Below are 24,297 nucleotides of genomic sequence, written 5' to 3'. Positions count from 1 at the left end.
TCCACTGGTGTATGTGCCTATTCTTATACCAGGACCATGCCGTTTTGGTGACTATAACCTTATAGTATACTTTGAAATCAGGTAGTGTGTTGCCTCCAGATTTGTTCTTTTTTCTTAGTCTTGCTTTGGCTATGTGGGCTCCATACGATTTTTTGAATTGTTTTTTCTAACTCTGTGAAGAATGATGGTGGTATTTTGATGGGGATTGTGTTGAATTTGTAGATTGCTTTTGGCAGGATGGTCATTTTCACAATATTGATTGTACCCATCCATGAGCATGGGATGTGTTTCCATTTGTGTGGTCTATGATTTCTTTCAGCAGTGTTTTGTAGTTTTCCTTCTTTGGGGTCCTTCATTAGGCATATTCCTAAGTATTTAACTTTTTCAGCTGTTGTAAAAGGGGTTGAATTCTTGATTTAATTCTCTGGTTGCGAGTAGAAGAGCTACTGATTTGTGTATGTTAATTTTGTATCCAGAAACTTTTCTGAATTTTATCAGTTCTAGGAGCTTTCTGGAGGAGTCCTTAGGGTTTTCAAGGTAAATGATCATGCCATCAGTAAACAGGGACAGTTTGACTTCCTGTTTACTGATTTGGATGCCTTTATTTCTTGTCTTATTGCTCTGGCTATGACTTCCAGGACTATGTTGAAGAGGAGTGGTGAGAGTGGTCACCCTGGTCTTGTTCTGGTTTTCAGAGGGAATGCTTTTAACTTTTCCCCATTCACTATAACGTTGGTTGTGGGTTTGTCATAGATAGCTTTTATTACATTAAGCTGTGTCCTTTTTATGCCAACTTTGCTGAGAGTTTTAATTATAAAGGATGTTGGATTTTGTTGAATGCTTTTTCTGCATCTATTGAGATGATCGTGTGATTTTTGTTTTCAATTCTGTTTATGTGGTGTATCATTTGTTGACCTGCGTGTGTTAAACTATCCCTGCATCCCTGGTATGAAACCCACTTGATCATGATGGATTATCTTTTCAACATGTTGTTGGATTTGGTTAGCTAATATTTTGTTAAGGATTTTAGCATTAATGTTTATCAAGGGTATTGGTCTCTAGTTTTCTTTTTTGGTTGTGTCTTTTCCTGGTTTTGGTATTAGGGTGATGCTGGCTTCATAGAATGAATTAGGGAGAGTTCTTTCTCTATCTTGTGGAATAGTGTCAAAAAGATTGGTACCAATTCTTCGAATATCTGGTAGAATTTTGCTGTTAATCTGTTGGATTTTTTTTGTCGGTGGTAATTTTTAAATTACCATTTTAATCTCACTGCTTGTTATTGATCTGTTCAAGGTATCTAATTCTTCCTGGTTTAAGCTAGTAGGGTTGTATTTTTCCAGGAATTTATCCATCTCTTCTACATTTTCCAGGAATTTATCTATCTCTTCTACATTTTCGAGCTTATGTGTATAAAGGTTTTCATAGTAGCCTTGAATGATTTTTTGTATTTCAGTGGCGTCAGTTATCTCGTTTCATTTCTCTCTGAGGTTATTTGGATTTTCTCTCTTCTTTTCTTGGTCAATTTTGCTAATGATGTATCAATTTTTATTTATCTTTTCTAAGAAGCACCTCTTTGTTTCATTTAACTTCTGTATTTTTTGTTTGTTTGTTTGTTTCAATTTCATTTAGTTCTGCTCTAATCTTGATTATTTCCTTTTTCTGCTGGGTTTGGGTTTGGTTTGTTCTTGTTTCTCTAGTTCCTTGAAGTGTGACCTTAGATTGTCTGTTTGTGCTCTTTCAGACTTTTTGATGTAGGCAGTTAGGGCTATGAACTTTCCTCTTAGCATCACCTTTGCTGTATCCCAGAAGTTTTGATAGGTTGTATCATTATTGTCATTAAGTTGAAGAATTTTTTAATTTCCATATTGATTTTGTTTTTGACTCAATGCTCATTAAGGAGCATGTTATTTAATTTCCATGTAATTTGCATGGTTTTGAAGGTTCCTTTGGGAGATGATTTCCAGTTTTATTGCACTGTGGTCTGAGAGGGTGCTTGATATAATGTCAATTTTCTTAAATTTATTGAGGCTCATTATGACTGTCTCTGCTGATTCAGGCAGGGTGTCAGGGAAGTGGGGGAAAGCTGGCAGTCACAGGCCTCACTCAGCTCCCATGGAAACCAAAAGGCCGGTCTCACTCCCACTGCACCCCTCACACCAGCCCCAAGTCTATTTCCATGTGGAGGATTAGTTGGGCTTGAAAATTACCCCAGGCTTTCTGTTTCTCAGTGTGGTAAAATAAAAGTGCTTCAGTTCTTCCCCACCTGTGAAGTGTTTAAGCCAGATTCACGCTTTCCCCCAAGCTCTTGCCAGGAGGCTTCTTGTACCATTCAAATTGTTATGAAGTTCAGCTAGGTAAGTCCTTCTCCCCTTGGAGTTTTACCCCCTGCTCCTCTGTCCTTCCCCCTCCCCACCAATGGATCCCTGTGGTGCCAGGCAGGAATGAGCTCCTTGGGGATTCAGCAAGCTCCCAGGGCCTCCCTGTTGCCTCCTGCACCCCTGTATTTCACTCAGCTTGGCTCTCTAACTTGACTCAGCTCCAGGTAGTAAGGAGCTTCTCCCACAAACAGACTTTCAGTTTCTCCAGTGGGGTCGTTGTGTTCAGGAGAAGAGGGTCTCCCTTTCCCACTTCTGTAGTAGTGGCACTCACTGTATTTGGGGTGTCTGTCGGGTCCTACAGGAGCAGTCTGCTTCCTTCAGAGGGTTGTCCTGATGCCTTTAAAGACACATTCTGAAGATGAAGGTTGTGATTTGTTCCGATACTGTCTCCTGAGAAGGAATCAGAGAAGAGAGAAAAAATGGTTGATTCTCAGAGGCATGTGTCCCAGGTCAAAACTGTGTCCACATTTTCTTCTAGAATGTCATGTATTTACAGTTGCAATCATTTACATTTCTACTTTTGATGCTTTTGCCTAACAAGATTATTTGAACTACCTTTTTTCTTCTCATGACAGTGAAATGACCTCATTAGAATAATTCTTCCCTATGTTTCAGAACCTTATCTTTATTCTCTCCATCCAGGCTTTTTACATATCGCAAGTAATACTCACCTTGAATTTATACCATGAGATATTGAAAGTATTCCCTTTGTTGACAGATCAGCCTGGGCAGGTGAAGATATAAAACATTCTTATTGGGGATGGTGCTGGGTCCTCAGATATCAGTGAGGGAGAAAACTGCACTACTAAGTTTCAATCTGAATGCTCCATCAGCTCTATGAATAGCATAATTTTTAAATGCACACTTAAAAAAGATGCAATTAATTGCCTGGAATAATTTAGAAAGATATGTAAAGGAATTAATTCAAAGAAATGTGCCCTCTAGAATGCTAAAGAGAGAGTATTTAGATACACTATTAGAAGTTACAAAAGATGGGCCATGTGCAGTGGCTCACACCTGTAATCCCAGTACTTTGGGAATCCGAGGTGGGCGGATCACCTGAGGTCAGGAGTTAGAGACCAGCCTGACGAACATGGTGAAACCCCATCTCTACTAAAAATACAAAAAAAAAAAAAAAAAAATTAGCCAGGCATCGTGACACGTGCCTGTAATCCCAGCTACTCAGGAGGCTGAGGCAGGAGAATCACTTGAACCCAGGAGGCAGAAGTTGTGGTGAGCCAAGATTGCACCATTGCACTCCAGCCAGGGGGACAACAGTGAAACTCCATCGCAAAAAAAAAAGACAAAATATGGACAACATATGTGGCTTGAACTTTATATAAAACATGTTTTTTATGATTAGATTCAGATTATGATTTATGTTTTTTTGGCCAGTAATCTCACAGAAGTCATGTTGCAGACTCCTATATGTATCAGCACCTGATACCAATCTATCTCATTAATTTTATTTACTTGGTTAACATGTTTTCTCAAGAATTTCTTCACTATAATGTTTCTTTTAAAAAACTGTATTATTTGGGAGGCCAAGGTGGGCAGATCACGAAGTCGGGAGATCAAGACCATCCTGGCTAACATGGTGAAACCCCGTCTCTACTAAAATTACAAAAAATTAGCTGGGCATGGTGGCGGGCCCCTGTAGTCTCAGCTACTTGGGAGGCTGAGGCAGGAGAATGGCGTGAACCTGGGAGGCAGAGCTTGCAGTGAGCTGAGATCACGCCACTGCACTCCAGCCTGGGCAACAGAGTGAGACTCCATCTCAAAAACAAACAAAAAACCCCAAAAAACTGTATTATTTAATAGGTACTTTGGAAAGACTTTCTGACTAATGTGCATAAACAATCACATTTAATCTGAAAGCTCTCCTGTCACACCAAGTGTCAGGTTCCAGCCCAATCTGAGGTCTGACAGGAGTGGGTGGGTGATTGGTGGGTTGCTGGAAGAACACTCATGGAATTGTGGGCAATTTTGAGATGGCTTTATTCCATAGGCACAACAAGCCTGGGCATGAGCCCTGTGTACAGGGTGAGCAGCTTTCTCTCTCCCTCCTGTCCACCTGTCTGTGTACCCCTTACACTCAATAGCGGCTGAGAGCTAAGTGTGAGCTTATACAACCAGGTTACATATTAGCAGAATTGAGCACTTGTGTTCCAAACTCAGAGTCAGGCTGAACCAGATGTTTACCACGGCCTGTTCTTGACCACTGCACATCCATTTATCTTACACCCTTTTTCTGAATAGTTTCTCTTTGTTTATACTTTGCTTTGGAAAATGAAGGCTGTCATTTTTGTTTACTAGTAATATACACTTGGATAAAACCCAGGTTCTATCAATTACTAGATGTTTTACAAAGTATTTTCCTTAAGCTAGAATGATTGACATCATTGGTGAGTTCTTTTGCAATACAGGAAGTCAGGTCTCATCCCACATCTCTTGAATTAGAATACGTCTCTCTGTGAGAATAAATTTTCACCAAATTTCCTAATATGCCCTAAGGCTTCTATTTTCTCCTTTTGTAGTACGATTTTGGGAGTTTTTGCTCCACATAAATTATTTTTAGATCAACTCTTTTAAGGTTGATCTAAAAATAATCTAAAAATCAAGTTAAAGAAAACTTGAAGGTTTATTGAAATAGAAAAGAAAATCTTCAAGATGTTTTATCTTAACAGGAACCATCCCCCTTTTTTGAGGTAATCTGCATCCTTCACTCTAGATTAATGATAATTCTAGAAATTCAGTGGCATTAAATATTGTTGCCCAAATAATAAAATCCAATATCCAGCACCAACTTTAAATTCAATAGTATTGAATAGTAGAGCTAAGGACCCAGAAATGTAAAATATGTTCTAAATATTCTAAAGTTTCTGTCAGAAAACAGTATTTTGGAATTAAATTTCTAGAATCTTTCATAATATTCTCTCCTCTGTACTAAACATGGTACTAGGATGGTAACTGGAGAATCCCGACAAATCATGTTAACTTTTTTCTAACAAAACAGGCCTTGGTGTCTCTGAACCTGATCTGATCTCCTGCCTTGAGCAAATAAAAGAACCCTGGTATGTAAAGAAACGTGAGACAGTGGTCAAATACTCAGGCAGGTATGCATGAATGAAGCAGATAACACAGATGAGAGGTACAAAGGTCAAAAAGAATTCCAGACCTTACAATATGGTATGGGATGCTCTGCTTCAATGGAAAGGTTTCCTAAAAAGCCATTTTTTTTCCCTAACTCATATAGGAACATCTTTTTTTCCCATACCGTTAAATTCTGTATGGACTCTACTTCCTATTTAGTGATTTTCCTTTGAGAGTACCATGAGAGCTAAAGTCCTCTTTATGGCTTATAAGGTACTTCATGATATGCCTGCCCATTCCATTTCTTTGGGGGGAATATAAGAATATCTCTGACTATTTTTGAGAAACTGCATGTTGATCATTTGTTGGGTTTTCTTTTCTTATCATGTCTGAAATGTGTGAGAGCAGTGGTGATATTAAGATTTGTTTCAGAAATCTCAGGAACATCAATGACATGTTACTTGTTATTTCTCTATATTGTCTTGTCTTTTTTTCTTCTTTTTTTTGAGACGAAGTTTCACTCTTGTTGCCCAGGCTGGAGTGCAATGGCATGATCTCAGCTTACTGCAATCTTTGCTTCCCGGGTTCAAGCGATTCTCCTGCCACAGCCTTCCGAGTAACTGGCATTACAGGCATGCACCACCACACCTGGCTAATTTTGTATTTTTTGTAGAGACGGGGTTTCTTCATGTTGGCCAGCCTGATCTCCAACTCCTGACTTCAGGTGATCTGCCTGCCTTGGCCTCCCAAAGTGCTGAAATTATAGGCATGAGCCACCAGACCTGGCCTCTATTTTTCGTTCTTGATATTAGCAATCCTAACAGATTTGAAGTGATAGCTCATCATTGTTTTCATTTGCAGTTGCCTGTTGGTAGGTGATAGCACTTTTTTATATATCTATTGGGTCATTTATATATAATTCATTGGCAAAATATTTCTTCAGTGTTTTGACTATTTTTCAGTTGGTTTATCATTGTTATTATACTTGTCTTTGCTTTGAATTTTCTATATATTTTGAATTTTAAACTTGTATGTATGGTTTGCTATTGTGAGCATGCTGCGATAAACATGCAAGTATAGGTATCATTTTCATATAACAAACTATTTTTTTAGGTAGATACCCAATGATGAAATTTCTGAATCAAATGGTAGTTCTATTTTTAGCTATCTGAGATGAGCATTCTTTTCATATCCATGTTGGCTATTTGTATGTCTTTATTGAAAAATGCTTAGTAATGTTATTTGCCCATTTTTCAATGGGATTTCTTACTATGTTTTTAGTTTGAGTTATTTATAAATTCCAAATATAAGTGTCATGTTGGCACATAGTTTGCAAATATGTTCTTTTATTCTGTAGGTTGCCTGTTTACCCTGTTTTATTTGCTGTGCAAAAACTTTTTAGTTTGAATCCAATTTGTCTATTTTTTATAATGATGACACAATAAATAATAACGGTTTTCTTTGTTGTGTTCATGGCTAGTTTTGGTAGCAGGGTGGTACTGACCTGAGAATGACTTAGGAAGAATTTCATTATCCTCAATATTTTGGAAGAGTTTCAGGAGCATTTGGTAGAATTTTTATACATTTGGTAGAATTTGGCTGTGCATTTATCTAGTTCTGAGCTTTTCTTTTTCAAGGCATTTTTTATTACTGGCTCAATCATGCTACTCATTGCTTTGTTCAGGTACTCAGTTTCTTCCTGGTTCTATCTTGGGAGGTTTATGTTTCCATGAATTTATTCATTGTTTGTAGGTTTTCAGGTTTATGAGTGTCTAGTTGTTTATAATCATTTCTAATGATCTTTTGTATTGCTGTTGTATCCATTGTAATGTCTTTTCTTTCTTTTCTGATTTTACTTATTTAGATTTCTATTCTGTTTGTGGTTATTCTAGCTAGCAATTTATCAATTTTGTCTTTTTGAAAAAGCAACTTTTTATTCTGTTGGTCATTTTTATTGTTTTTGGTCTTTATTTCATTTGGTTCTGTTCTGATTTATGTTACTTTTTTTTCTTCTTCTAATCAGGAATTTGGTTTGTTATTAATTTTCTAGTTCCTTGAAGTATGATGTCAGGTCCTTAACATGTAAGCTTTCTACTTTTTTGATGCAGATATTTAGGCTATAAACTGCCCTCTTAGTACTATATTTGCTGTATCTGACAGGTTTTATTATATTGTGTTTCTCTTTCCATCTTTTTTTCCACACATTTTTAATTTTCATCTTAATTTTCTTTTTGAGATGAGTTTTACTCTGTCGCCCTGGCTGAAGTGCAGTGGAACAGTCTTGGCTCACTGCAACCTCTGCCTTCCAGGCTCAAGCGATCTTTTTATCTCATCCTCCCAAGTAGCTAGGACCTTAGGTGCACAGCACTACACCTAGATATTTTTTTATTTGTTTGTAGCGATGGGGTTTTTGCATGTTGCCCAGGCCGTCTCAAACTGCTGACCTCAGGTGATCTACCTGCCTCAACCTCCCAAAGTGCTGGGATTACAGGTGTGAGCCACCACCCCTGGCTCATTACTTCATTTACAGTGACTCTTTAGGAGCATGTTGTTTTAATTCTTTGTAAATTTATAGTTTCTGAAATTTCTCTTGATATCAATTTGTAGTTTTATTCTATTATGGTCTAAGTAGGTAGTTGATATAATTTTGATTTTTGGGAGTACTTTGTTGATTTGCCAACTTTCCTATCTCAATGGTCTCTCTAATGCCGTGAGTAGAATGCTGAATTTCTCCACTATTATTGTGTTACTGTCCATCTCTTTCTATAGGTTTAATAATACTTCTTTTTAAAGTCTCCTTTATTTGATTTACATATAGATACTGCTGTCTGTTTTTGGTTTCTGTTTGTGTTAATATCTTCCCCCCTTTTCTTTTAATTTATATGTATCTTACAGTTAAGGTGAAATTCTTGTAGGCAACACAGAGTTGGATCATTTTTTCTTATTCATTTCATGAATATATACATTTCAGTGAAGGTTTTAATTGATTTATATTCAAGGTGATATTAATATGTAAGGCTTTGTTACTGTCATAATGTTAATTCTTTTCTTGTTTTATTTTTTATCTATTTATCTTTGTGGTTTAATAAAGTTATGTCCTGTTGTGATTTATTTATTTTTCTCTTTTGTTTTATAAGGCCTGTTAATTTTATACTTTTATATGTTTTAATGATGGTGAATATCAATCTTTTGCTTTTATATTGGAAATCCCTGGAACATCTTTTGTAGGCCCAGTCTATTGGTGGTTAGTTTCCCCAGCCTTTATTTGTCAGGGTAAGACTTTATTTCTTCTTCACTTGTGAAGGTTTGTCTAGCTTGTTGTAAAAATTTTTGGCTGGCGTTTTTCTTTCAACACTCTAAAAGTACCATTCCATTCTTTTCTGGCCAGTAAAGTTTCTGCTAAGAAGTCTGCTTTTAGTCTGATGTGGTTCTATTTATAAATGACTAGATGCTTTTCTTTTGCTGATTTTAGAATTACTTCTTTCACTTTGACTTTAGATATTCTGATTATTATGTGCCATACTGAGGTCTGTTTTGCATTGTATTCTGCTGGTGATTGCTGAACTTCCTGTATATGTATGACTAATTCTATTGCTAGAGTTGGGAAGTTCTCATCAATTTTTTCTTAAATAGGTTTTCTAAACTTTTTGATGTTTTTTCTTCCTCAGAAACACTGATAATTTTTGTTTAGTTACTTTATGTAGTTGCAAATATCGCAAAATCTTTGTTTGTTCTTTTTCATTTTTCTCCTTATTTTATGTGAGTAGATTATTTTAAAAGACCTGTTTAAAGGTCTGAAAATTCTTTTTATGCCTGTTTCAGTCTATTATTGAAATTTTGAATGTATTTTCTTTTTCCTTTAATAAATCTTTAAGTTCCACAATTTTTGTTTCATTTTTTTTCAAAGATGTCTATCTCCTTGATACATTTCTTACTCATACTCTAAATTTGTTTATTTATATTTGTATTGTTTTTCAGATTTCTCTTGCATCTCTTTGTATTGGGGGAACCCGCCCCCAATATTTCAACATAGGTTCTTTGTATTTTCCATAAGTGTCAGCTGGTCCGAGAAATAAAGAGAAAGAGTCAAAGGAATTTTGCAGCTGGGCTGCCGGGGATGACATCACATATTGGTAGGACCGTGATGCCCACCTGAGCTGCAAAACCAGCAGGTTTTTATTAAGGATTTCAAAAGGGGAGGGGATGTAAGTACAGGGAGTAGGTCACAAAGATCACATGCTTCAAAGGGCAATATCAGAAACTCCTGATAAGAGTCTATGTTCAGTGGTGCATGTATTGTCTTGATAAACTTTTTTTTTTTTTTTTTTTTTTTGAGACGGAGTCTCCCTCTGTCGCCCAGGCTGGAGTGCAGTGGCCAGATCTCAGCTCACTGCAAGCTCCACCTCCCGGGTTTATGCCATTCTCCTGCCTCAGCCTCCCGAGTAGCTGGGACTACAGGTGCCCGCCACTGCGCCTGGCTAGTTTTTTTGTATTTTTTAGTAGAGACGGGGTTTCACCGTGTTAGCCAGGATGGTCTCGATCTCCTGACCTTGTGATCCACCCGTCTCGGCCTCCCAAAGTGCTGGGATTACAGGATTGAGCCACCGCGCCTGGCCGATAAACATCTTAACAGAAAACAGGGTTCGAGAGCAGAGAAGTGGTCTGACCAAAAATTTACCGGGCTGAAGTTTCCCAATCATAGTAAGCCTGAGGTTACTGCAGGAGACCAGGGTGTATCTCAGTCCTTATCTCAACTGCATAGGACAGACATTCCCAGAGTGGCCATTTGTAGACCTCCCCCCAGGAATGCAATTCTTTTCCCACAGTGTTAATATCAATATTCCTTGCTAGGAAAAGAATTTTGCGATATCTTCCCTCCTTGCACATCTGTTTATAGGCTCTCTGCAAGAAGAAAAATATGGCTCTTTTTGCCCGACACCGCAGTCAGTCAGACCTTATGGTTGTCTTCCCTTGTTCCCTTAAATTGCTGTTATTCTGTTCTTTTTCAAGGTGTACTGATTTCATATTGTTCAAACACACAAGTTTTACAATCAATTTGTACAGTTAACACAATTATCACATGGTCCTGAGGTGATGTACATCCTCAGCTTGTGAAGATAACAGGATTAAGAGATTAAAGTAAGACAGTCGTAAGAAATTATAAGAGTATTATTTGGGAAGTGATAAATGTCCATGAAATCTTCACTATTTATGTTCCTCTGCCACAGCTTCAGCCGATCCCTCCATTCGGGGTCCCTGACTTCCCGGAGCATCTCTCCCTTTCTTTTTATATAAATGTGCCATGGCGATGAAGGCTTGTTCATTCTCTCGATTTTACCGCAGGATTCTTTGACTGGTCTGGTACACTAAAAAGCCAATTAAACAGAGAAGATAATTCCAAAATTTACTACAGTGGAGCCCCCAATAGACTTAATCCAAGTTGTGGGGTTTAGTCCAGAAAGACTTTCTGCCACCTGATCTAACACCTCAGCTCCAGGCACAATGGATAAATGAGCTTGAGAGGCTTCAAAAATTTGTTTCTTTAATTTAGTTATATCCAAGGATAAATTATCTTCCCTACCCAAAAGGTGTCCTTTGACCATTTCCCATGAATGATCAGTCTCGTTGTAGGAATATGGTGTGATACAGAAATCAGAAGTATTCCAATCATGCTGCATTTGCATGCGATGTTCAAGACTCTTTAGCTGATCCCCAAGCCAGATAACCGACTGTCTTAAATCATTAATTTGATTAGCTAATTTTGATCAATGACTTGTTGAGAATTCCACATTTGGGTGGAATTGGCTTGCCAGTCATTAACAAAATGAGCTGTTTGAATAGATTGGTGTAATGCCACTCCGGCAGTGGTGGCCAGTGCAGTAACTATAATTACACCCATGATCACAGCGATTAAAGTGAAAACAAATCTCTTAGTGCTTTTGAGAATTTGTTGTAACACTTCACTAATTAAATGTACTGAGGGGGATGATTCCCAAGGTCTAGGTAAAGTTTCCGGTATCCAGATTCCTTCTTGAGCTCGAACCAACAATACACTTTTTCTGGAGTCAAAACGGGAGTTAATACAAGTGTATAGATGGCAATTAATACATTGGACAGTTTGATTGTTTGTCCAGATTTTGATATTTCCCACTAACAGCATGTAAGGAGGCTTAACACAAGTCTGTATAGGAATAGTCAGGTTGAAGGTAAAGCAGAATGTTTGAATCTACTTTGATAGGGAGGGGAGCGGCGGTGGCAACACCCAATGTTCTCCACTGTAAAGAAGCAATCCGAGGTGCCCGGGGATGCTGAAGAGGTAGAGGGGTGTACCTGGATTGAGAATTATCATAATGCCAATTGGAGTCCCATAAAGGAGGATTGGCATGAAAAAGAGAAAAAGGGTTTAAAGGGAATTTATCATGGGGTTCAGAATCACTGATGTGAGGGGCGGCAGTGGTGGCAACAGACAGAAAAGTTTCCGCTTTCCATACTTGCAGTCTGGACATGGCAATAGCCAATTTCCAAAGTTCTGGGTGTTCTGGGCTCAGAATGGGGAATATCATATGAGGCCTCGGGGGGTAATGCCCTTATCTTCCCATTTTAAGGGAAATAATGAGCTGAACTTCCTATGCAAAGTAGAATGATGATCCTCGTCCTTCCAATAAGAAACAAAATAAGTAGCCTCCAGGCATTCCCTTCTGCCAGAGGAGCAATTGTTTTTTAAATAACCTTTTGGTGCCCAGTCTGTTACTAAACCATATGAGTCATTTTTTAATACTACTGCATGTGAGTTAACACAATCTTCCCAAACTAAAGTTTTAGATGGACCCTCAAAATTTTTCAGATATGGTTTTCCTACAGGTTTATATTGAAAGTATGGGGTATCTCCTATTTCTCCCCTTTTCATTTGTCTTCAAGGAGAAAGGGAGAGGCCGGAGACCAAATGTCCCGGTTCTCTTGTAGCTAATCTCTCCGGAAGATAAGCAGCCCAGACTTGAGTTAGTAGATGGATACAACCAGGTACATGTCCAAGGCACAGAAGAGGATATTTATATCTTATAGTAACATTAAATGCAGTGCCTTCTCCTGGTTGTGCACGGCAATGGTCATCTGTAGATCTAGGCATCCACACACTATCATTAGTATAGATTTCTGCAGGAGCATCCATCGAGGTGAGAAGTTGAATGAGTGGAGGAAAAGGCACATAAGCCCAATAAGAATAATTTTGTGTAGCACGTAAGTCAGTGTGAGGGGAAATTGGTGAGACAGAAAGTGTAAAGAGGAGAAATATTAAATAAAACCTATTGTAAGAGAGATCCAGTGCTGAAGGAGGAAGAGAAGAACAGAGGGATGTTGTTTTTAGGCTAATAGAAATGGTGAGATTTTTAGGTTTGGAGAAGTGGGATTAGTTAGAGGGTTCTCCATTGCCATTAGGGAGGATTGAGCCAGACCCGTTTTGATTTGGCGTGCCAGTTTCTGAGGAGTCGGCACAGATCTCACCAGGTATTAGGGTGGTCTCTGACACAGACATCTTTTCCCTGTGGTTTTCATTGTCAGTATTCACACGAAGCTTAAGTCTCCTGGTGGGCCCCCAGACAGGGGATTGATGATCTCCTGGTGAAACACAAGCATACCCTCTTCCCCACGTTATAATTGTTCCAAGTTCCCAGGTATTGGTCTCACGAATTTTCCATAACATTGGCTTGCCTTCATTTAGGGAGAATTTTTTTGCCTGTATAAGGGCATTCAGCTGCAGTCACAGTATTGTCTTTAGGAACATTTAGAAAGTTTAAAGAATGCTAAATGTAATTGGGAGTGCTGGGAGTGGTTAAATTATGTTTTTATTGTTTAGACTGTTTGGACAGTTGAGTTTTTAATGTGTGATTTGCCTGTTCCACAACATCCTGTCCCTGAGGATTGTAAGAGATTCTGGTAATATGGGAAATTTCCCATTGTTGCATAAATAAATCAAAATCCTTACTAACATATCCAGGGGTGTTGTCTGTTTTTATCTGATTTGGAAGCCCCATAACTGCAAAGCAAGAATACAGATGTCTTTTAACATGGGCTATGCCTTCTCCTGTTTGGCAAGTAGCCCAAATAAAACCTGAAAAGGTGTCTACAGAAACATGTACATATGAAAGTCTGCCAAAGGAACTAACATGAGTCACATCCATTTGCCATAAATCATTAGGATTTAGGCCTCTGGGATTAATGCCAGGTTCCTGATTTGGAAGTACAAAAACTTGGCACCTAGGGCAGCAGTGGACAATAAGCTTAGCCTCTTTCCAGGTGAGAGCAAATTTATCTTTTAATCCAGCGGCATTGACATGAGTGAAATTATGGAACTCGAGAGCTCCTTGGGTTGCAAAAGAGACCAAACAGTCAACCTTTTGGTTACCAGCAGACATGGGTCCTGGTAAAGTGGTATGAGATCTAATATGTGTAATATAGAAAGGATATCTACATTGGTGAACCGCCTGTTGTAACCTTGAAAATAAAGAAGCCAATTCAGAATTATCAATGTGTTTGATGGTAGCGGTTTCTATATTTTTAGTGGGATGTATAACATAAGCAGAATCAGAGACAATATTTAAAGGTTTGGGGAAATTCTGTAAGGCAGTAATTATTATTAAAAAATTAACTCTGCCTTTTGAGCAGATGTATAAGGGGTAGAAATAAGGTTGTCTGTAGGACCCACATAACCAGGATTTCCGTTACTGGAGCCATCAGTGAACACTGTAACGGCCTCAGGAATGGGCTGATCTTTGGTCAGTCAAGGGACCACCCAATAAGTCATTTTTATAAAATCAAACAATTTGTTTTTTGGATAATGATTGTCAGTAACACCGATAAAATCAGCCAAGTGAATTTGCCACAGTATGGAATGTTGAAAAGCAGCCTGAACTTTGAGCCGATTTAAAGGAACCACAATTAAATTTGGATCAAATGCAGAAATTTTAAGTATTCTACAGGGGGCTTGTCCAATTAGGGTGGCTATTTGGCCCAGATAAACGGAAGAAGTTTTTGACACAGAATGAGGAAGAAAACACCACTCCACTAAATCATTATGTTGAACTATTATCCCAATAGGAGAGTGCAATGAAGTGAAAACTAGAAGCTGAAAAGGCTGAGATGGCTGTATCCTAGACAACTGGGCAGTTTGGATTCTTCTACGAATTGCAGTTCCAATGAAGCCTCAGGTGTCAAAGTCCTGGGACTGTGGCGATTGGAATCTCCACGCAGCATAGAAAACAAGTTAGTGCATATGTTGGAATGCCTAAAGTAGGTCTTAAATAATGTTACCCAAAAGTTTTTGGAAATCATTTAAGGTTTTCAAAGAATCTCTCCTAATCTGAACATTTTGAGGTTGAATACATTCTTTATCAACCACCATTCCTAAATATTGAACAGAAGTGGTCTGTTTAATTTTATCCTGAGCAATGTGTAATACAGCCTCTGCACACAGCAACCCAAAAATTGGTAACAATTAATTATTTTATCAGTGGGGGCAGCAATTAACATAGCATCAATATAATGAAGAATATAGGCCTGGGGAAATTGAGCTCGAACTGGTGAAAGCACCTGTCCAACATAAGGCTGGCAGATGGTAGGGCTATTCAGCGTTCCCTGAGGAAGTGCTTTCCATTGATAATGAGCTGCAGGCTCCTGATTTTTGATAGATGGTACAGTAAAGGCAAATTTTTCACAATTTGATTTATGTAAAGCAGTATGAAAGAAACAGTCTTTAAGATCAGAAACTGTGAGAGGCCAGTTCTTAGGTATTAAAGCAGGGGTAGGTGTGCGGGGTTCTACGGCTCCCATAGGTTTAATTACAACATTAATGGCCCTTAAATCAGTTACCATACACCACTTGCCTCATTTGTTTTTCACTAGAAACACAGGAGAATTCCAGGGGGAAAGAGAAGGTTCCACATGTCCAAGTTGTAACTGTTCAGAAACCAGTTGAGTTAAAGCCTCCAGTTTTTCTTTAGAGAGTGGCTGCTGATCAATCGAAACAGGTGTTTCCAATTTCCATGTAAAGGAGTAGGATTAGAAGGTGTGGCAGTGGCCGCCATTAAAAAGGACAACCTAAACCAGCCCTGTCTTCTTTTACAGTAACTTGAAGAGGTTTAGTAATTCCTTCATGTTTTGGACCGAGACCGAGTCCGGAAACAGACTCCATGTTCTTTATTATTGTTGACTGGGAGGACTGTAAGAGTTATGTGGAATATTAATTTCAGACCCCCATTGTGCCAGCAAATCCCTACCCCAAAAATTAATGGGGATTGGTGTGATAAAAGGCTGAATTGTACCCTTTTGACCATCAGCGCCAGTGCAAGGCAAGATAAATGTGCTCTGGTGAACTTCATCAGCTTTTCCAACACCTACTAGTCCCATGTTAGCGGGATGTTTAAGCCAGGAGGAAGGCCATAAATTACAGGAAATAATAGAAACATCAGCCCCAGTATCTACTAGGCCCTCAAACCTTTTTTCTTGAATGTGTATGGTGCAGGTGGACTGTTGTTTAGAAATTACTTTAATCCAATAAGCGGCTTTTTCACCACTGGAGCCCATCCCAGGACCCTGTGTCTTATCTCCTTTGTTTTAAACAATATTAGATAGTAAAAGCAATTGAGCAATTGACTCACTGGCCAGAATGGAAGCAGGAACCTTGGCAGACACCATAAGTTTAATCTCATTAAAGGAATCAGAATTAATGAGACCAGTAAGAACGGTGATTCCTTTAGCAGAGGCAAATGCCCTACCTAACACCAGGCCCACAAAACCTTGAGGTAAAGGACCAGTGACCACCATGGGGACAATTAAAGGCAAAGAATTAGGTAGTAAATTTAGAGGAATGGTACTACAGAGAGCTACCAACCCACCCCCTACTGTGGAGGTGGACAAGCATTGTACTGAGACAAGAAGAGGTTGGGACCCATCCTGGTTGGCTGTAAGTAAATTTGTGCTGGGGGCTACACTGGGACTGCTTGAAGTGGAAACGCAACATTGGTCTGAGTCTGAGGTGTCCCATTTGATACTGAGGCCTGGGACTGGCCCCGCTTTCCATTTCCCTGGTTCTGTGGCAAGGGATTTCCATCTCTATCAGACTTAGATTTGCAAGTACTTGCCCAGTGTTTACCTTTACGATCATGCGGGCAAACAGTAGTGGCAGCATTTGGTTGTGTTTGTTGAGCCGGCTTGGCTGCTTTTAACTTTTTGACAGTGCAATTTTTTTTTTTAGTATGACCAAATTGATCGCAATTATAGCAGCCTCCAAGAAAAAAATCAGTTGGCCAGTTTGTCGTCCTTCATGGCCCGTGCCCACAGAATAGCTTTGTGGTCTTTGATCCAATGCCTTCACAAGCTTTAATATATGAGGCAAAACCTCATGATCAGGTAAATTTTGTCATTGGATGGAACGCATGGCCATTTTACACTCATGGTTCACATTCTCAACAGCTAACATACGAAGGAGAATACCTTGAGCGTGCTCATCAGAGACAGATTTTTGAACAGCATCTCGTAATTTAGCCAAAAAATCAGGATATAATTCACTGTGACCCTGTTTAACGTTAGTAAAAGAAACAGGAGCTTGGCCTGGGGCACATAATTTATCCCAAGCTCTCGTACAAACCTTTGTTACTTGTTCCATGGTGAGAGAATCAAAGCTTAATTGAGTGGTAGTATCAGAGTAATTATCAGAACCTGTGAACTGGGCCTAAGTAATTAGAATGCCTTCAGCCCGATTTAGCTGAGCCTGCAGATGGGCCTCCTCTGACCACCAGGTACGGAATTGTAAATGCTGTGATGGAGTTACAACAGCTTTTGCCAAAATGTACCAGTCTAAAGGAAGCAAAATGACCCCAGTACAAAGAGTCTATAATACCATTTTAACATGGAGAAGTAGGACCATACTGAGTACAAGCATCCTTGAATTCTTTTAAAAAGGTAAGATTGAGCAGCTCATATTGACGCACTTGTATCCCTTGAGCATTAGGAGGTTCCAGCATGACCAGATAAGCCCACGCCTCTAATCCACTTGTTTGTTTGTTTTGGTGTAATAAGTGTTGCATGGAAGTTTCGAGAGCAGGCACGTGAGACGGAGTCAGCATAGAAGTGACAGGAAAAGCATGTGTAGATAAGGGAAACTGAAGTTGAGGAAGTCAGACAGATATAAAAGTGTGAGAAAGGGGCACTGGGGGAGTAGAAGAGGCAGAAGCATACTGGTGATTATTGGCATCTATGCATGAAGAAGGGTGCAGAGAAGCAGGTTGAATGGATGGCAGAGTGACCAGATAAGGGACCAAAATGATAGGATGGTGAGGGTCTGCAGTGGATGGGGGAGGGCCTGCAGAATTACAGGTAAATTGTAGTTTGGTCCCAGAGCCATTAGGTGGCTCTGGAGGCAAAGACTGCAAAGGTTTGGCGAGGGAAGAATTAACATGGATATGGTCCTGGGCTGTCCAAGTTGGGGCCGTGGGAGCTACAAGTATCGGCTCTTCGTGAAAAGAAATAAGATCATCAGGGGGTGATATTAAGCCAAAGTCACCAGAGTTGGATATTGAATCCTCAACATTGTCAGGTGGGGAAGGAGTACGCGAAGAGAGAGGCTGAGCAGATAATGAGGGCCGAGTGGGAGAGGAAAGCTGAGGACAAGGTAGAGGGTCACCAGATTCAGAAAACTGTGGTAACTGCAGGGGGTCATGGGATTGGTATGTCATTAGGATGGCATATACCAAGGCCAAATCACCCCAAACAGTGATGGGAACGTAATTTCCCATTGGGACCAGTTCCCGGAATTTTGCTCCAACACAATCCCGTAGTTCCACATCTAACGTTCCCTTTTCAGGAAACCAAGGACAGTGTTCTTCCAGTGCCCTGAATAGGGTGACCATACTTTCTGTGGGCACTCAGACTCCCTGTTTTAACAGGAGTTTAATATAGTAGAGATAATATAGTAGAGATAAGCATAATGTTTAGACTCCGTGTGACCCATAGTTACCCTGGACAATACACCGACAACTCACCAATCGTCAGGGAGCCAAACAAGCGTTTCTGTGGACTGGACCAATGAACATTTCTCCACACCTACCAAAGGGAATTGGGCTCCCACATGCACTTAGGAGAAAGAAAACCATGTTAGTGTGCCAGATACCAGGGGGACTCGCCCCCAATATTTCAATGTAGGTTTTTTCTATTTTCCATAAGTGTCGGCTGCTCTGAGAAATAAAGAGAATGAGTACAAAGAGAGGAATTTTACAGCTGGGCCACATCGTGGGTGACATCACACATCGGTAGGACCGTGATGCCCACCTAAGCCACAAAACCAGCAGGTTTTTATTAATGATTTCAAAAGGGGACGGGGTGTAACAACAGGGAGTAGGTCACAAAGATCACATGCTTCAAAGGGCAATATCAGAAACTCCTGAGAAGACTCTGTGTTCAGTGGTGCACATATTGTGTTGATAAACATCTTAACAGAAAACAGGGTTCGAGAGCAGAGAAGTGGTCTGACCAAAAATTTACCAGACCGAAGTTTCCCAATCCTAGTAAGCCTGAGGGTACTGCAGGAGACCAGGGTGTATCTCAGTCCTTATCTCAACCGCATAGGACAGAAATTCCCAGAGCGGCCATTTATAGACCTCCCCCCAGGAAAGCAATTCTTTTCCCAGAGTATTAATATCAATATTCCTTGCTAGGAAAAGAATTTAGAGATATCTTCCCTCCTTGCATATCTGTTTATAGGCTCCCTGCAATAAGAAAAATATGGCTCTTTTTGCTCGACCCCGCAGGCAGTCAGATCTTATGGTTGTCTTCTCTTGTTCCCTAAAATTGCTGTTACTCTGTTCTTTTTCAAGGTGCACTGATTTCATATTGTTCAAACACATGTTTTATAATCAATTTGTACAGTTAACACAATTATCACAGGTCCTGAGGTGACGTACATCCTCAGCGTATGAATGTAACAGGATTAAGAGATTAAAGTAAGACAGGTGTAAGAAATTATAAGAGTATTATTTGGGAAATGATAAACGTCCATGAAATCTTCACAATTTATGTTCCCCTGCCGCGGCTCCAGCCAGCCCCTCCATTCGGGGTCCCTGACTCCTGAGCTTCTTTAAAATCTATATTTTGAAGTCTTTTAAAAGTCTTTTAAAGTCATTTCAATAATTTTTTTTTTCTTAGAGTACTGAAGAATTATTGTGTGTCTTTGAAAGTGTCATAAACCTTGCTTTTCTGTGTTTCCTATGTCCTTCTGGGACTTTATACTGATTTCTGCACATCTGGAGAGACAATTGCTTCATTTTATTTTAGAATTTACATTCATTGGAGAAAGCTCTTTTTTTAATTGACAATATTACCATGATGTTTATTGCATAGAGTCATTTGGCTTTACTTTGGGGTTTGTGCAGTGGGAAAGACTGTATAAGTTTCTTGAGTATAAGCAAATATATATACACACACGTATATGTGTCTGTGTGTGTGTATATATGTATGTGTGTATATATATGTGTGTGTGTGTGTGTATACACACATATGTTTTACTGCCTTAGGGATCATCTTTTCTCTTAGGTTGATTTTTAATTCTAAGTCTCAGAAAACAATTAATTTGTCTTTGTTGTGTTGGTCATTGAAAGCCAGCACACCTGACCTGAAAGGGTGAGAAGGTTGGGTGTGGGGTGGGTGATGAGAAATTACATAAAAGTTTTAATGTACATTGTTAGAGTGATGGATACCCTAAAAGTCCTGACTTCACAACTGTGCAGTCTATGCATATAACTAGATTACGCTTGTACCCAATACATTTGTATAGACAAATTAAAAAGAACCACTAGAGTTTGCTATCTTGCTTATTCATGCATACAAATACGTTATAAATGTTTCCCATTACTATTATTGATACAGGAGTTAAAAAGAAATTATTTAGGCAGATAGTGAGTGAAAGGAAGTCCTTGGTAAAGTTTTCCTTTTAATAAAAGCAACAAACAAATTATTTCTTTTTTAACAAAGAGCAGCCTGTAAAATCGAGATGCAGACATAGATAACCAAGCTGGAAGCTTGCATGAATAAATGCCAGCAGCTGTGCCAATAGGAAAGGCGCTACCTGCAGACTATGGATGTTCAAAATGGTGGTTCCATCTTCCCTTTTCTTTGTAAACCAGATGTAGTGTAAGAAGCAGGCAACAAGGTGCTGGCAAATGCTCTATTTGCGTAATAGAAGGTTAGGGTGGGGCAGCCAGCTTCCTCATGCACTGTGTAAATGTCCACACCTGATCCAACCAATCTTTGAGTCCTATGTAAATTAAACTCCGCCTCCTGAAGCCAGTCTATAAAATCCAGTGTGCTTCACTGAGGGCAGGAAGTCCCACTGGGGTGCTCCACTCTTTCTCAGGAGATTCAGGAGAGAGAGCTATTCTCCTTTCTTTTGCCTATTAAATCTCCGCTCCTAAACCAACTTCTTGTGTGTCCATCTACTCGATTTCCTTGACATGAGATGATGTACCTCAGGTGTTTACCCCAGACAAGTGACCCTGCTTCATTATGTTAAAACTAATTAATTTATTAGTTAAAATTTCTATATTAAGAAATATAGCACATTTTAAAGGCCACTGATGCAAAGTGCAAAAACTGCTATATAGAAATATGATATCAAATTATACTTCCAGTAACAGTGTTACAAAGCTCTTGTTTCCCTACACTTATCATTTATGAATAGTTTAATGGAACATGTTATTTAAAAAAATATTTCCCAGGCTGGGTGCGGTGCCTCACACCTGTAATCCCAGCAATTTGGGGGGCTGTGGTGGGCGAATCACCTAATGTCAGGAGTTTGAGACCAGCCTGAACAACATGGAGAAAAACCGTCTCTACTAAAAATGTAAAATTAGCCGACATGGTGACACGTGCCTATAATCCCAGCAACCCAGGATGCTTAGTTAGGAGAATCACCTGAAACCAGAAGGTGGAGATTGCAGTGAGCTGAGCTCAGGCCATTGCTCACCAGCCTGGGCAACAACAGCAAAATTCCATCTCAAAAAAATATATATATATAAATAAATTGAATTGCCTAATCATGTCTTCTGCTTATTTTGCTATTGAATTATTTAACTTTTTACTGATTCATAGAAGCTTTTGGTATCCCCATTGTAGTAATCGTTTGTCCAAAATTATTTTACACATACCTCCATTCAGCTCCCAGTGTCCAGGTTCAATATTTTGAAAGAAAAGGAGTTCCTGCCTTGTAAATATGCCTACTCTTTTTTTTTTTTTTTTTTTTTTGAGACGGAGATTCACTCTGTCGCCCATGCTGGAGTGCAGTGGCTGGATCTCAGCTCACTGCAAGCTCCGCCTCCCGTGTTTACGCCATTCTCCTGCCTCAGCCTCCCCAGTAGCTGGGACTACAGACGCCCACCACCTTGCCCAGCTAGTTTTTTTTCGTATTTTTTAGTAGAGACGGGCTTTCACCATGTTAGCCAGGATGGTCTCGATCTTCTGACCTCGTGATCTGCCTGTCTCAGCCTCCCAAAATGCTGGGATTACAGACTTGAGCCACCGTGCCCGGACTAATATGCCTACTCTTCAAAGAGTTTAAATACCAATTAGTAAAACCCTATTAGGGAAACTTAAACATTGTCTAATTGAATTTGATGTGTGGAAAATAAATGTCTAACTTTTCCATTATGATTTAACCATGTTTAGGAAGGCAGCCCATACATTCTGGGCTCAAAAGTCTCATAAAAAAGGGAAAATGTATTTATCAAAGAGGGTACCAAATTCAAAGTTTGCACTGCACTTTGCTGAACACGTTGTCTTTTTTCAAGCTTAAACTTTTTAAAAGGTTACCAGTGTTCTCTCTGAACACACAGAGCTGCTCAAACTACAGCCCTGCTCCAAAACATTTGATGGCTCATAACAGCCTACAGAGCTGAGCCCCCTTTCATGATTCTAAGCAGTCATTCATGTTTCCAACATCTCTTATCATCTCATCTCTACACAACCCTCCCAAACTATATTCTTTTCTCACACTCCACTTCTTGTCCTACCCTGTCCTCAAATAAGCCTCATATTTTTATACTTCAAGTCCTGTACTTAAACTGCTTTTTTGCCCAAATGTACATTTCTCCTTTCCCACATTCTTCTCCTCCACATGGAAAAGCTGCACATGTGACTGTATCACCTTTTCTTTCTACTGCAACTTCTCACTTGCCAGTTCTCCACTTGTTCTTGCTGGTTGTGGCACTGGTGAATTTTAGAACTGGAATCATATTATGTCCATCTTTGCAGTTCTAGAGCCTGGTACCAGGTGTAGGTGTCAAGAAATGGTTCCCAATGCAAGCTTGCTGATAGTGATCTTCAACAGATGAGGTAAGAAAGGAGCCAGAATACTGGTCTACTAATCCATATTGTTTTCCAGTATTATTTTGCTGAAACTCTCCCAATGTCATAAGAAAAATAACAATGAAAATAATAATAGCAGTAAATACAGGAGATAAGTCAGTTAAAATTGAGCTGGTAGCATGCATGACTTCAATTCTGTATTTATTACTAGCTTCAAAATAGTCCTTATCCACAAATAGAAGAAAATAGATCCTTAAGTGTCTGTCGCAATGCAAGATCTGCCAATTTCATAACTTGCTCAGGCACCCTCATAAAAAAACTAGGCACACTGGTGACCCCATCTCAAACATACTCAAAGGAGACAGAAGGTCTTCCTCTCACTGTCCTCTAGTACATGTGGCTCCTCCTGCTTAAAAAGCAACACAACAAAGAAATAATACCTTCTAGAGACTATCACATTTGATCTTGGACACATTTTTAGATTAGTAATCAAGTCAATTCAATTGATGCCCTTACTTCACATATCACATGTTATGAGCCTTTTAAGATCACCCCAATGCAAATTCTGAGGCAAAACCTTTAATTTTTATGTTATGTAAAATAACAATAGACCTGTTCTCAAGGCATTGACACTACCCAAAGCAAAACTAAATTTCCCAAACACTTATGAGCTTACAATTTCAAATCTCTTCAAAAGTATGCTTTATATGAGTCCTTGAACAGGGCTCAGCACTTTCAGTGAGATTAAAAGTGGGTGTCCACAAGGAAGGTTTCAAGAGATAAGAGAGCCCCCTACTACCCACCACACAGAGGATCAACAGAATTGTAGAATCTATGCTCATGATTTTTCACTTCTACCATATCTCCCCCCATGTGAAAGACCACCTCCCTTCCACATGCTATCCTTTCCAATGAGAACATGTTAAAAATTTCATCCTTGGCAGGAGTTTTTCAGGGTTTCACTGTACTTTTCCACTGGATCTCAGTCTGCCAATGTTCTGCTTTAGTGTCTTGTTGAACTCCCCCTTTTTAAGGGCAAACAAATCCCCGTCAGTCAGTTTATGTACTAACACGATCTCTGCAACTCCCTCAGTCCACAGAACACCAGTCTCTATTCCTGACCATCACAGAAGGGAAGGTCTAACTTTTGTGGTCAAATATTAGGTAAAATGAGCTGTTGAATAGGTAAGCTGTAATTTATTTCTGGAAACCAGAAGCCTGACCTGACACACTTATACTTTTCCCTTGGTTTTAGCATCTTTTCCCTTGATGTGTCTAACAGGGAGATCTCTGCACACAGGAGGTTTTCAGTTAGTATTCGTTTGGTGAGCGGGTCATGTCTCTATGGTAGGTAGTCTGACAGGGGTAAGAAGCACAGTCCTAAAGACAAACTTAACAGTTTGAGTTCTAATAGCTGGCCGCCTCTCTGGGTCTCCATTTCCTCATCTTAATCTTCAGGATGATAATTACATCTACATCT

General features: G+C 39.4%; 1 protein-coding gene across 1 annotated transcript in view; it reads left to right on the top strand.

Annotated features, from left to right (window-relative positions):
- Positions 1–17,789, top strand: part of LOC135968652 (zinc finger protein 431-like) — an 85,536-nt gene extending 67,747 nt beyond the window's left edge. Inside the window, exon 5 of the mRNA XM_065536340.1 lies at positions 14,565–17,789. The gene's annotated coding sequence lies outside the window, so the exon portion shown is untranslated. The remainder of the gene's footprint in view (positions 1–14,564) is intronic.
- Positions 17,790–24,297: the final 6,508 nt, after the last annotated feature.

The sequence above is a fragment of the Macaca fascicularis genome, chromosome 19 (assembly GCF_037993035.2).
Source record: "Macaca fascicularis isolate 582-1 chromosome 19, T2T-MFA8v1.1".
NCBI classification, from domain to species: domain Eukaryota; kingdom Metazoa; phylum Chordata; class Mammalia; order Primates; family Cercopithecidae; genus Macaca; species Macaca fascicularis.
Note: the sequence above shows the minus strand (reverse complement) of the source record. Positions and strands in the feature narration are given on the sequence as shown.